This window comes from Prosopis cineraria, unplaced genomic scaffold (genome assembly GCF_029017545.1).
Source record: "Prosopis cineraria cultivar Desert tree isolate PC_DT_omini unplaced genomic scaffold, ASM2901754v1 PC3, whole genome shotgun sequence".
In the NCBI taxonomy this organism is placed as follows: Eukaryota; Viridiplantae; Streptophyta; class Magnoliopsida; order Fabales; family Fabaceae; genus Prosopis; species Prosopis cineraria.
The window spans coordinates 34,124,403-34,139,754 of NW_026555334.1; positions in this window are offsets into that span (position 1 = coordinate 34,124,403).

Sequence of the window (15,352 nt, forward strand, 5' to 3'; positions counted from 1 at the left end):
CCAAACATCTAAATAAATTATCTATTTTGTAAAAAAATTTAAATTCTAACACATTAGTAGTACTACATTTTAACATTATCTGCATTAATAAAAAAATTAAGACATTTACATATGTTAGTAATCAATTAGGTCACCCATTGATACTTGTATAGTGTCATTTTCAATTGTAACTATATTTACATGTTCACTTTTTTTATTGTATTTAATTAGTTGTTCTACTATATCATCATCAACAAGATCTATAAGCATGCTTTTATCAATGGCAATGCTAACTGTGAATTTAATTTAACTTTCATTGCTTTCACACCCTATAATTAATAATAATATTCTTCTTAACTCTTTAAATGTTGTCCCTTCCTTTATTGTTCTTATTCTTATACTCCCCCATGTATTGCATATTGCCTTAGTATCATCAAAAATTGACGTGCTACATGAAAAAATCATAACAGTTGTTCTCTAGAACTACTAGCCATCTTTTATATCAACCTGTACCACATACAATATATTGATAATTACCCAAATCATATTGACAATTTATATTTAAGCTATTAATAATATATCTTGACATTTCATAATATATTTATTAACTCAATCAAGTAGCACTAGAATCTCAAATATATCATTACAGATGTAAGGCTAGTGACCACCTACAATAGATATACCTATAAAGAGAAAAAGAGAGATCGCCCACGACTAATATACCCACAAAAAGAGAAAGAGACAACCTACATGACATTATTCTACTAAAAAAATAAAAAAACCAAATTAAATGATTAAAAAGGAATGCATGCAAACCAATCTTATCATTTACCTAGTTCAGTATTGTCATAGTAACACAAAAATTGAAGCTTGTAATATTCTAAATTTTTAATCCAAAAATTTTAAACTAATATAGGATAAATTAGTAAATTAAAGTTTTAATTGAATTCATTATATTTCCAGAATAGTAATAGACCTATTAGATTGTTTAAATAGTTTTAGAATGGGGTAGAATAGTTATTAGGCTAACCTCCCTAGAGGAAGGCCCAAATCACAAGTAGGCCAAGCTGAACCATCTGCAATGGTAGATGGTACCATATTTTTATTAATGATTCATGATTAGACATTAATCCAAAAGGGAAAAGGAAGAAAGGAGTGGGGCAATGGATAAGAGAAAGTTGTTTGCTAAGGCTTTGATCTTAGGCCATTCTAGAAGAATTTTATGTTAGAGTCAAGAAAGGTAAGCTTCTGATTCCTCCTCTCTATCATCCTATATGTATTTCTTTAGGTTTAGATTTTAAGAGGTGATGTATCTGTCTCTCAATTTTGGGAATCTAATGGCTTAAATGGAACTATTAGAAGTTGATTTAAGTTTCTATACTTAGGACTTATAGTTTAGTAGAGTTTTATGGATGAGTTCTTAGAGTTAGATGAATCCTAGTCTTAAATGGGAAGTTTAGGAGTGAATTGTACCCTAAATTGGTGTGATCTAGTTTAGAGGAAGTTTAGTGGAGTTAATGGAGATTGTTAAGGTTTTGGCCTTACTAAAGATGGAGCTTGAGGGTTAGGTTATCTTATTTGAGATTAAGAGTGCTTATGTGAGGGTTGAGATTGAATAAATAGTATTATAATATGTAGATTATAATAGGTTGAAATCTTTTTGAGCTAGAGAAGCATTGAAATCCTATGAGTAACCCTTTTTAGTAACAAAAGGGTTGAAATAATTAGATACTTTACTCTTCTTACTTCCTCGTCAGATCATTTATAAGATTTTGTGAAATAAATAATAATGTGTGTGCACACGTGCATGTGTGAGTTTAGCTTTAAAAACTTATGTGAAGTGGGAAAATGGTTTCAGAAAGAAATAAGATTTATATATCTAAATATATGTATATGTATTGTGAACTTGACCCAGAATGTTGGCATATTAATCACGACATTTATCATGTGATGTTGTAATATGTGAGTACATGCATGATCATTTGTATGTGAGGATGGGAGTTCACTTTAAGCGGAGTGGCTTAAATCCATAAGGTACTCACTAACACTGCATGTAGCCTCAGTGATCAATTTATACATTTTTTTAAAAGTTCTATCTTATCGCAAGTAGTGATAGTTAAGCATACGATACCCTAAGTATTCAAAAAGAGGGAAATTATGGTCTGATGGTAAGATGATGCTTTAGGCTAAGTTGCCTACCATAATCGGTAAGCTTTTGCCAATCTAATCATATAAACTTGATTCAGTTGTGTTATTAGCCCACGAATTCAATTGTTAGTTGTTGAGGATGTTAGGATGGAATTGTGGATCATGCATAATTTTATCCCACTTTGTATGCTCGTCTATGGTTTGGCCTGCTTGTTGGTAGTGTAACTTATTTAGTTATAAGGATTCAGTTTCACTCCTTTGTTACAACTTTACAAGTGACAATCTAGCATCCTGAATTTCTAATCCTTAGTTTAGGTATATTAAACAAGGTTAAATAAGTAGAATTTAATATTGAGTAATTAAAGGATAGTTTGGAATGACGAATGAACTTATTGAATTTATTTTCAGTTTATGAATTTGATTTGATGGTGTTTTGGGCCACTTAGACCCAAATTAAAGAATTCAATTTAGGCTGGCCATTTTGTGCCATTCACCACGATAAACAAACAAAATTTTAAAATAAAAACTCGCAAATGCGAGCTATAGAATGAAAGAAAGAGAAAAAAGAGAGAGTGACAGGAGTGGATGAGAGATCTGCTGAGGCAACATTTATGGAACACATGGAAGGTATCTTGGGCTTATTTCAACTAGGTATGTCTTCCGTACTCCCTCTTCTTGTCTTTGAACATTTTAGATGTGAGTTTTAAGGTTGGAGGAGTGAAATTTTTAGACCTAAAGCTAAATGTCCAAACCTATTAGTCTAAATGGGATTAATGAGAATTGCTTGAATATCAAACACCTAGTTTATGAGTTTTTACAAGGTTATGAACTTGGGTCATCCATTTTGAATGAACCCTAAGTCTCTAAAGGATGATTTTTAGATTGTAAAGGGTTATATTCATGATTATTTGAGTTAATAGGAATTGAATGAAATTAATAGGAGTTAATAAACTAATTGGATAACATATTTAGGTCATAGTTGGAAAATTGGTTATTTAAGTGAGAAATTTAGAAGTTGAAAGCATTATTTTGGATGATTATTGGTGATTGGTGGTTATTTTAAATTATTGTAATATAACCTTGCAAAGCACTGGGGAGCTTGAATTTAGCTCAAAAGTAAGTGAATTCTTAAGGGGTAACTTTTGAGCCCTCAAAAGTTTGAGATAATCACGATAATCTATTGTGTGTTATTACTTGTTGATTAATTATAGGTGTATGTGAAATTGAAAACGTGTACACACACACACACACACACACACACACATCTAAATGTATACATGTTGTTTTAGTTTTAAAATAAGCAAGTGGGAATTTATAATTAAATGTTATTATGAAATTTAAAAATAAGGATTTTCAATTATTGAATTTAGCAAGTATTAATGAGTATAAACTAGATGATGATGATTTTGTGATAAGCCATGTGATATAGCATGTGATGAGTAGCATGATCATATTAGTGGCGAGAGTTTACCTTATTAGGGTAGTAATTCATGTCCACGTAAATCACACCAACACTACGTGGCCTCAGTATTTGGTGTTGCTTTACCCTTAAACCCCTCTCAACGAAGATAAGGTTTACCATTAAACCCCAACTATTGAAGTTGGTAATAGGGTCTCATGACACCCCTATGTTCGAGATTAGAGAATCCATGGTCTGAGAATTAGCATAGAGTCTTAGCCATGTCACCCTTTATGATTAGAGAGCTTGGAATATCCCAATCACATAGATTTAGCTCTTAATTATTGTGTAACCCATGGCTTCATTTAGCAGTAATGAAGGGTTGGAGAAGTGGATGAACAGGCATTGCACTATACTATATGACAATAATATTAATTTTTTTATAATTGTTCACCATACTTGCTTGTGATTACTTGACTTGCTTGAGCATGTTATAGATTATCTTGATTGTTGAATAGTTATACTCATCATATTATTCAATATTTTTCAGGCACTATCTCTAACCAAGACAATCGAAAAGCTTTCAAGGCTTAGGGATTTTTTATTCCCATAATAATGCCTCATGTTCATTTGCTTATGTGTAATTTATATTGATAATGACAGCTAAGATGTTATTTTAGGTACTTACACCATTACATACATTTATGTTATTTGTTGTTTGTATTTTATGCCCTAAGTCAAAATGCACATGTTGGTGAAGCCTGGTTAAAGCTGAAATACTAGTACAAGTATATTTATGGTATAAATGAAAAATTATTATTTTGATGATTTCAATGATGATTTACCTTCCCTTTGCTTTTTGATGAAATTGGGCTTGAGGGGTGAAATTGAGATTTGTCTGTATTGATGTGTCGCATAGGTTGTCTTAGGTCCTTTGAGTGAGATCTAGGTAATTGTGTGAGCTTATGACATTTTGCTTCGGGTTTGGACATCGTTTTCGTTTTGAAAACTATAAAAAGTGATTATAGTATGCTTAGGTGTCTAACTCTTTTGCATGAAGGAATTTGAAAATGAAACTAACGTTATTAGTTAGCTCTCTATATGTGCTTTCTTTGGACACTTAAATTGCTTTAATCAGATGTCGGATAGAGATTTGAGGTGTGCTAGAAGTTGCTGCTTAGATCTGTTATTTGCTATCGTATCTGTGTAACACATTATAGTGAACTGCATAAGGGAGGCTCACTGCAACGAATGGCCTCTGTATGCTTCATTGCGATGCACGACCTTAATTTTTGTTAAACATCATTTTTCCCTTTTCTCACAAATTTTTCAAACTTTGAGTACCCTATGCTTCTAGACACTTTGTAATTCTAATCTTGTTTTATTTTGAATTATATTTAAAGTGGTAAAAACTTGGGATCCTAATTTGAAAAGAAGATTTATTATTTGAAAAATTTTAGTTAATCGGTTAATTTGAGTTTGGATTAGGAGACTTTACAAATTTAACCTCTTTTTTATGGAAAAACATAATCATTAGTCCCTACAATTTTATTAGATTTTGCTTTTAGTTTCTGTAGTTTTTTCCAATATTTTTAATCCTTATAACTATAAGTACCTAAGTAACAAGTGCCACTCAATGTTGCTAAGATTATAGGAATTAAAAACACTGAAAAAAACTGTAAGGACTAAAAGCAAATTAAACTTGATGAAATTATAGGGATCGATGATTGTGTTTTTCTTATTTTTATTACTTATAGGTATTTTGCTACTAGAAGAAATCTTGTTCGATCGAGGCAAGATCAAGTATTAATTATAGGCATCTCTATTGTTTGATCAAGCCATGATTGGATATTAATTATATGCATCTCTCCTTGCAACAAGAGTTTAAACCATAATTTGTCACATTTTGAGGGACTGGCTTTTTTTGTTATAGCTTAGACCCAACATGTATTGCTTCTTGGTTGGAAGTGGTTTTCCAAAACTTGTAATATGGATGACTTAAAAAAAAAAAAACTTGTTCAACTAATACACATTGATATGAGAATTTCGTAGTAATATTTTGAAACTTGACACCTTTGACATGTGAAAATTTTGTGGTTGTTAATTTGATTTATAACATGAAATTTTATTTATAGGGCAAGACTTATATACTTATCCTTATATACTTAATATACTTTCATCCAATCAAATCAAGACATGTGAATTTTAATATATTAATAATAATAAGAACAAGAATTTATTATAAAATAAATAATATTCCCTCCATCCTAAATTATAACATGCTATTAGATAAAATTTCACATATTAATAAATCTCATTAAATATACTTAACAACTTTTTTTTAAAATAAAAATATAAACTTTTTAAAATACCTATCATTTAATATAATGAAAAGAAAAGTGATGGAAATTAATTATAAAGAGAAAAAGGATAATATTGTAATTGGAGCATTTAATGAAACTTTAATCTACTTAAAATGTCTTATATTTTGGGATGGATAAACTCTTTTAAAAGTATCCTATAGTTTAAAGCAGAGGGAATATATCATGAGTACATATATCTTGATTTAATTGGAAATAAACACTTTAACCATATAAATTTAAGTGTATTAGTTTTTTCTTTATTTACATGTGTGAATTAATTATTATACTCGTGTATATTTAAAACAGGCTGCATGATTTTTCTTTTTTTTTTTTATGAACCAGATTGAAGCCTGGTTCAGTCAAAGTTCACTTCTTAATTTTTAAATGTTCAGTGCATAATCAATGAAAACCGTCACGCATTGAATGATGAATTAAGCAGTTGAGATTCACATTTTAAAATTTTCTGTGCATATTCAATGAAAAGTTGAAAACCATCACGCATTGGAAATGAAACCGATTTTATTTGGTCAGAGGAATTAAATGGAGTAGTTGAGATTACTATTTTTTATAGGGATGATGCTTAAATAAAGATTAATTACCCCTTTTATTTTAATATTATAAGGTTATTGTAAAATGTATTTACTGTGTTTTATTAATAGAAATAATTTTACCTAAATTTATATAATAAATTGGGGCATGGTCCCTTTATCCAAGTGTATAAGTTATTTTTAAGAAAGCTATGAATAAAATTCATTAAATATATTTTATAATTTTTTTAAACATGAATATAAATGTTCATAAACACCCTTCATTTATCTCATTTGTGAAACATTAAATAGATAAAAAAATATAATAAAGAGGGAAGTGTAATATTAAAAAAAGTATTATTAATAAAATTTTATTTTTATCAAAGTAATTTATATTATGTAACATCAAGTGACCTTAGCTTCAAATACAGCTTATAATTTAGAATGGAGAGAGCAGTATCATATTAAAAATTAAAAAATGCAAGATATTTTGGGACTTTTTATGTGTAATTAATAATGTTTACTAATTGAACTTTATTAGATAAGTAGTAAATATAACAAGAATGTGTAATTTTTAAATGTTAGTACTCCTTTTAGTCCTTATTATAAGGCACATTTTAAAAAATTGATGATCCTTAATACAAGACACTTGGTGATGTATTAATTATATTTTTTTAATATTATCCCTATTTAAATTTGAGTAAAATTAAAAGTACACTATTTTTTCATAAAAAATTAATGATTTAATCATCTTTTATTCATATTTTTTAAATATAATTTTACTTTTAATTAACAACGAATTTTACAGGAAAATGTAACATAATATGTGAAATTCGTAGAAAATTAATATAAAAGCTTTGCTGGTCAATACTAGTAATTGACTTTTTTATTTTTTTTATTTTTGTAATATGCCATTTCTAGTTAACAGTATGCAAGCACTTTGCACTCCATTTAATATCTTTCACTTTGAAAGTGCAAATTGAAACCCTTTCTATAAATTCAATGCAAATAATATATATCAAATCACGTTACAAATGTGAATGATATTGAACATGTTTGATTTCTATTTTTAAAAAAATTTAAAAATTTTATTTGAATAAGTGTTTTGAATTTAATTGTTTTCAATTTGATAAAGAAAAATCTAGTTATTTTCAAAACTACTCTCATTTTTTATTTTTAAAAGTAAAAAATAGAAACATTTTAATTCTGTTTTTGTTTTATTTTTATTATTTTCAAAGTACATTACACTTAATTATTGAAAATTATAATTTTGTTATCTAATGATTATCATAAATTATCACCATTAATTGCTAGTAACCAACTTAGCATCACTATCAATCAATTTTTTAATTTTAATATATTTTCAAATTAATACAATCACATATTGTTTTTTGAAAAATAATTTTAAAAACTATATTACAAAACAATTTTAAAAAAATTGAGAACAGAAACCAAACGTGTTCATAAATTTTCGTTGTGGTGGAAGCAAATGGTTGCGCCCTTTGCTTTTAGTACTCAGTATTTTAATGAAGACTATGGTCTCTATTACCGTCTAAATATATAGCGTTTGTCACATATGAAAATACACCAAAGAAAAGAAAAAAAAAATCCTTTATTTGTCAAAAGTTAAAAAATACTCTTTAAAAATGGAGAAATACAATGATAATTCTATTAAAAATTAAAGCAGAAATGTGAGTATCAAAATCAATTAATTTATTTAATTTGGATGGTTTGTAGTTAAAAAAAAATTGATAAACGGCATGACAATGTGGTATCAGTATGTATTTTGCCACATAACCGTGGAGACACTAAGGTATCGTTTGATTTATCTACTTTTCACATTTCAAAAGTATTTCTACTTTTAGAATGTAAAAGTTATCTGGGATCATTTTATTAGATTAAATGTGCTTTTAAAAAGGACTTTCTAACTACATTCAAAAGTGAAAAATTGAAAACTGCATTTTGTAACTTTTAAAAAGCAAATTTAAAAAGTGAGGTGTTATTTAACCATATTATCTCAAGTTTAATCTCTTATTTTTTATTTAAAAATAGTTAATTCATTAAAAATATAATTATCATTTCAATAATAATAAATAGGTATCAAGTTTTTAACATTATAAATTATAAATTAAATAATTAATCATGTTAATTTTTAACATTAATGTAAAATAAAAATTATAAGTCTTTATAACATTTTTTAAAATTACAAATTTAAAAAATAAAAATAACTAAAGATCAAGTTTTTAACATTATAAATCAATTTCATGTTATTTAAAATATTTATCATATTTTTTAAATATTTCTAACATATTACATTTATATAATAAAAATTATAAATCATCATAAATTAATTTTTTTTTGATAATTGTATATTTAAAAACACATTTTACTATCATAATCTAAATAATTTTTAGTGTACCAATTGACTTTTAAAAAAATATATTCAAATATAAATTTTATTACAACAACTAATTTTTACTAAACTAAATTTTGTCAAATAGACTTTTAATAAACTAAAAATTAAATACACACTAAACCAGAATTTCAATTTTTGAAAGCAAGATGAGCTTCAAGTCTCTACTCCCTCTTGATCATAATATAAAAAATCTTTTAAAAGTTTCATTTAATTTAAAATATAGGATATTAGATAACTAGTATAATTATATTTTTAACTATACCCCTACATTATTTATTATTTTTTTAAAAATGATATATTTAAATTTTAATTATTATTATCAAAACACTTATCTAAAGTATTTAATAATAGTATAATTGAAAAGATGTAATTTTTTTAAAAAAAATTAAAGTTTCAACTAATATTTTTTAAAAATCATAAATTAATTACTAATGTTTTATATTTTAGTTGGAAGGGAGTATTAAACACTTAAAAATAGAAGTGGCATATCCGCAAGTAAACGAAAGCCTGCGAGAAAAATCACTCAACCTTAGGTCACACATAAGATATCCACACATACTCACCTTTTGTTTTGTTAATCAAACATGATCCGATCTCATCTCTTTTTCGTAAAAATAAAATAAATAAAAAACTGAACGCGATTCGGTCGTATTTGATGCCTATATATAAGGTCGTATTTGATGCCTATATATAAGTTATTAATTTAATGCACATTATTCGGGAAGAAGTGGCTGTGGCAGAGCGAAGAGTGTGTCGTATCTTGTAATTAAGGTCGCGTAATAGACATGCACTACTAGATATTTCAAGGGTCTTAAGTTAGGACATCATGAATCAATATTGGTCACATATAGTGACAAACAAATAAAAATTGTACGATCGTGAATTTGTTTTGCTTTATTGCACTTCCCATTTCATTCAATTTTAATGTACGCAAAAGTTGTTGGCAAAATAGATATACATATAGACACACACCTAGAAGCAGGGACGGATCTAATTGTAATATAGAGCGAAAAATTGTCCCCACAAGCCTAAAAAAAAAAAAACATAGTAACCATATTTTCCTCATTGAAAAATTTCAGCAGCCCTTAACCCCCGAAAAAAGAAAAGAAAATTTTTGTGGTTCCATGAAAAATTTTACTAATTTCCTGAAAAGTTTATTTAACCAAGATCTTATTTATGTGTTTTAACCTTAAATAGAAAGAGTTTTAAAAAGAAGGGAGTAATAGTTTAAAAAATAATTTTTTCTGATTGTATGTTTAAATTGAAAATTTTATCACAAAAAAAGCATATCATACAAAAAGAGTTAAGTTTTGTTGGCAGAGAAAAGTTTAGATGAGATAGATCTTAAGGGATTATGAACTAAGTCCTCATCAATTGAACTCACCTTCATTGGTCAAAACTTAAGATACTTAACTTTTATTAATTAAAATGAAAAGCAAAATTCTAATAGATATGATTTTATGTTATTATAATATTGTATTTTATGTATTGTTCTTTTATAGCATTTAATTTTAATAAATTTTATATTTAATCTAATTTAATAACAATTATAATTAATTTAGTAGCAATATTAATATTAATATTTATCTTAAGTACAAATTTTGTCCCCACAAACTAATTTTTCTAAATTTGTCACTATGTAGAAGTTCAATGACTTTTCAAAGTCAATTAAACTAGTAGATGAGTCAGGACTTGAAACTAAAAATGCAAAATAATTTAATTTAAAATTAATATTTTTTTTGGAAAATTAGTCAAAATGATCAGGTTAGAAACAATATTAGTCCCTCTTGAATGATCAAACTCAATTTTTTATTCATTTAACTATTTCATTGTTTGACCAAAATGTCCCTATCTTAAACAAAGAAATTTGAAAAGAAAAACCATCCTTTCTTTTTCCTTTCTTCGTGTGATTTAAAGAACCACAAGAGTTCAAAGTATTGTGCAATGATCAGCAATGAGGGACAAATTCAATATAGGAGCAATAGTAGCTTAAGGCATGAGTGAGTTGTGAGTGAAAAGTTTTGAAAAAAACATCCCCATCGAAAAACTAGAGAGATTAGGTGACAGTTGAGCAACCATGATGGACAGCATCGATAGAGTAGCACTTAGCAATGTGAGAAAGGACTTGGTTAAATGAGGTTAAGAACAACTAAAAAGTAGTGCACATCTTCTTAATTCTCTTCAAATCAAATATTCTTCATATTACTCCTTTCCTTAAATATTGGATGTCTTCTTATTGAATCCACCATTAATCGTCAGGTTCAAAAACATGTGAACATTCATTTAATTATTCTTTATTTGAAATTTTTTACATTAGGTGTGAAATAGTACGGGGAAAGAGTGGATGACAAAAACCGTCATGAGATTTTCATGAATATATAATATGAATACTGCAAAAGCAATACTAGTTCAATGCATATATTTGGCTTTAAAATTTACAATTTCTAACATTAAGAATTTATAAGTATTCTTGTGGTTTTTATTTGGTATTCTTCACATGCCCTCTTTAAAAAGAAAGTATTGCATATGATACGTAAAGGATTAAGTAGCTTTATAATCTTTATTTATAAGTTTTAAGTGTTTACTAGCATTTTAGTATCTCGTATTTCTAGCTTTTGAAAATGCTCTTGCTTTTGTGTGTGGGATTATAACAATAAGTTGTGTTAAAACTTGGGATATTGAGCACTGGTTAGCTTCTTTCTTGCAATATGTTTCATTGATTAATGCTATTGTAGATTGCAACTTCCTCTTAGTTTTGTAAATAGGCATTTGTCATCTAAGGGAGAATTCATTGCATCATTTGATTCAAATATAAGGAATTCTTATTCTTCATAGAAAACTAAATTATATTTTTCGTTATCTATTATCATTAATATTACATTTTTAGCTAATATATAAAATCACTTGTTTAATCTGTGTGAAGCAAGTAAACATAGATAGAATGCTTAAACTAGATAAGTAGCTAGATATATTTGAAAAGATTTTTTGTTTCCACTAGGCATTTTAAGTTGATAGTTTTAGTGGTATATTGTTCACACTACTATTCTTCTTCTTTTGTGATTAAATTAAGGTATGAGCATTTTAGCCATGTCGAGTAAGAGGTATCTGTAAACTTTAAACATGTTACACGCTCAAAATTAGCCTACTGAATCATAGGTTGTCATTAATGTTCTTAGGTTGTCATGAATGTTCTCATATTGTTTAGGAAATTTACATTCATCTTTTTATCTATATGCCCACAATGATATTTTTATGTTGTGTAATAATGAATGAATGACTTAGTTATAATTGCTACAAATTTTCATTTCAGGTATAATGTTCTAGACACACTTAAGTAGTAGATTTTTTCTGAAGAGAAGAAAAAATTAAGTTTAAGTCAAAAAGCTCTTGCATGCACCTCATAACTCAAGTAAGCTACAAGGAAATGTTGATTAAGTGATTTCCCTGGAAGATTGAAAGAATATGTGATTGTATTTTAAAGTGTACTTATGGTCATCCCCCTTATTTGTTTGTTTTCTTTTTTTTGGTATAGTGTAGGATGTAGTTTAACATGGGCATAATGTTATTCTTACCTTCCATGGTATATTTTTTTTTTATATGAGATGCCCTATAATTTTTAATTATCATTTTGATTGTACTTAACAGAAAGACAAACCAAATTTAATATTGTTTCATAAAAATTTTTGTTGTTCATTTTCCCTCTTTACATTACATGTTACATTGTTAAATCCTCATCATTTATAAGTTAATATGGCTTGCTATACAGTACATAATACTTAAATAAGAGGGAACTTATTATGAGTGTTCCCTTATTTGTTTTTTTATATAAGGTAAGATATAATTTAATATGGACATGATGTTGTTTTTACCCTCATAATATATTTTTTGATTTGGAGTGCCTTATGATCTTTTTTTATCATTTAATTTATACTTGGCACAATGACATACCTAAACTAATGAAATTATTATTGTTTTTTTTATATTAATTGTTCATAGTTTAGCTATTTAGTTGTTTTCCATTGAAAATTCAATTGTTTTTCATGTAAAATTGTTGAATCTTCACTATTAGTGCGATAATTACAAGCAAGATCTTATAGATTATATGTAAATCAAATACACAAAGAGCACCTACTATTAGTCCCATGTAATTGCATGAAAACAACAACCAATTCCATGTAAATCAATAAGGGAAAAAATTTGTAAGCATGCTTGAAGAATAATTTACATGTAATCTCTAGTAGATTACATGTAAATTAAATACATAGAAAGCATGTCCTTGTTAGTCTCCTAAAATTATATGAAAATGACTATGAATTATATGTAAATTAATATGTTAAGAAGCTCGTGAGCATGACTGAGGGATGCTTTACGTATAATATCGAGCATATTACATGTAAATCAAACACAGAGAGAGCACGCCCCTATCAATGCTCTTGATTTACATGAAAACAACTATGCATTACATATAATTCTCATTGGTATACACAAGCCAAAACCCTTGCATCTTAAGCCATAACATGTGTAATCTAAGCTAGAACCCTTCTATCCTAAGCCAAATCTCTTGCACTCAAGCCAAAAGCTTTGCACCCGAGTAAGAATTACATGAAAATGTCTAAAGATTACATGTAAATCAATGTTACTTTAAAACAAAACATAACCCTTACACCTTAAGCTAGAAAACTTGCACCCTAAGGTAGAAGCCTTGCACCTAGGCAAGAATTAGATAAAAACATCTAAGGATTATATATAAATCAATGTTGTCATAACACAACAACTAACCCTTGCACCTTGTGCTAGAAGGTTTAGACCGTAAGCCAAAAGACTTACACCCTAAGCTAGACGCCTTGCACTCAAGCGAGAAGTCTTATACTCAAGCCAAAGACTTGCACCTAAAGCTAGAAGCCTTACATATAAGCCAAAAGTATTGCACCTAAGGTTGAATGTTCTTAAAGGACTAAAATTATTATTTTTTTATTTAACAATTTCATTGTCAGACCAAAATGCCCCTAAAATATAGAAAAAGGAAATATATAAAGGAAGAGATGGTCAAGGTTTTTGAATGTTGGAGCATCAATGTCTCACATGTACTCAAACACAGTAGTCTGATAGCCATCTTTGGTCAAGCACGGTGGATAAAGTCATTGCCAATCAAGTATTACTTTTCAAGAGTTTCCTTTCTTCAGCCTCTAATTGGGTCAAAACAAAGGAATAATCTCACTAGAATTACAGTTTGCTTACTTTGAGGATGCTAAAGATTGTTTCATTTGTAGACTTGTTTCTTAGTTTGACCTCATTTAGACACCATTAATGGATGCTCTATTCATGTGTTTGAAAGTAAGAGAGCTCTTATTCAATGCAAATATGGTTTATCTAACTTTTTGTTAGTCCTTCAACATCCATCTAGCTTTAAAAATTCTCAAAGTATTATCTTTGACTTGCAAATAGGGCTTCCTTTAAAGTTTAAAAATTATAAGCGATACTTATAACACAAAGTATAAAAGCATTAATGGAAAGTGGTTTTGGGATGGTATAATATTGTTGTCACCTAATTTTTGGTTGCAACCTTCACTGCCAAACATTACCCATAAAACTCACACCAAATTTAAAAAGCACATGATATTAGTTCCTTATTCCCTTGCTTTCAATGTATTTCTCTCATTTGTTAAGCTTGTGGTTCTTCTTTTTTTAATTATCTTGTAAAGTAAAATGATTAGTATGTAAGAGAATGAGATATATTGCTTCTTCCATATGGATGTGAAGATTGTGGTGGGTTCAGAGGGATTTTTATATGATAGTAGGATAGTATACGGATTAATGGTAAGAGAAGGAACCACAACTTTTGAGTTAAGAGGCATCATATCTTCATGCCTAGATATTGAATTAGAAGAATTTTTCATTAAGTATACACTTAAGGACTTAAATAAATGGACTCTAGTTGATGTAGAAGGTACTAAAGCTGTGAGGAAAGTAATAAAATATGATAAAAAATGTGCACACTTGTACATAATAGCTAGAATGCACTACCAAATTGAATTAAGTGAACACCCAACCTAGGTCAAATCCCTTAGCAAGTTGGATTTAAAACTGACCAAGAAGAATGATCAAACGTGCTATAAACAACAAGAGAAATTTGTTTGATTAATTGTCTAAAAATGTAATTAAAGCTCTACCTAATGTTTTTGCAAATTTGGTTTTGAGAGAAATGAGTGAACAAATAAAAGTATGCTTGTAACAATGAATAGAAGTGATCTCTAGGAGTATGATGGTAAGGAAATCCTCATTCAACAATTAAATTGTTAAGGAAACATTCTCATTGGCCAAATATAGTTTAAGACTATCCCAAACATAGCTAACATACTACACATACAACCCTAATCATTAGTAGTCATATGGTGAACTAAGTTAGCATTATTAAACTCACAATGTGTTATTTGTTAATTAACTTACTTAGAATAATACTTAAAACAATGACTAACCATACTCAAACTAACCTAGAGCTACTTGTGCAACATACCACAAC